This window comes from Myotis lucifugus, unplaced genomic scaffold (genome assembly GCF_000147115.1).
Source record: "Myotis lucifugus unplaced genomic scaffold, Myoluc2.0 scaffold_33, whole genome shotgun sequence".
In the NCBI taxonomy this organism is placed as follows: Eukaryota; Metazoa; Chordata; class Mammalia; order Chiroptera; family Vespertilionidae; genus Myotis; species Myotis lucifugus.
Window position 1 is genome coordinate 2,545,397 of NW_005871081.1, and position 436 is coordinate 2,545,832.

Consider the following 436-nt stretch of genomic DNA (forward strand, 5'->3'; position numbering starts at 1 on the left):
TGAAGAATCTTTTCCGTAGGATATTCTCGCTACCCGGGCAAATCTTTTTTCCATGTAGATTACAGAAATTTTAAATTATCATTTATGGGGGGGGGCGGGAGGGGTAGAAGAGTTTAACCAAAGAACTCAGACACTAGTGCGTTGAAGGCCTGGGGAGGGGAAGGGAATGGGAAAGAGGGGGTCATTGGAGGAAAAAGAGGATATTTGTAATGCTTTAAACAATAAAGAAAAATTTAAAAAATAAAGTCCCCAAAACACTGGAAAAAATGAATAAAGTATAATTTCATTGGGAAAAACTACAATTCGGTATCACTTCACACCTGTCCGAATGGCTATCATCAATAAATCAACAAACAATAAGTACTGGTGAGGATGTGGAGAATAGGGAACCCTTGTACACTGCTGATGGGAATGCAGTCTGGTGCAGCCACTGTGG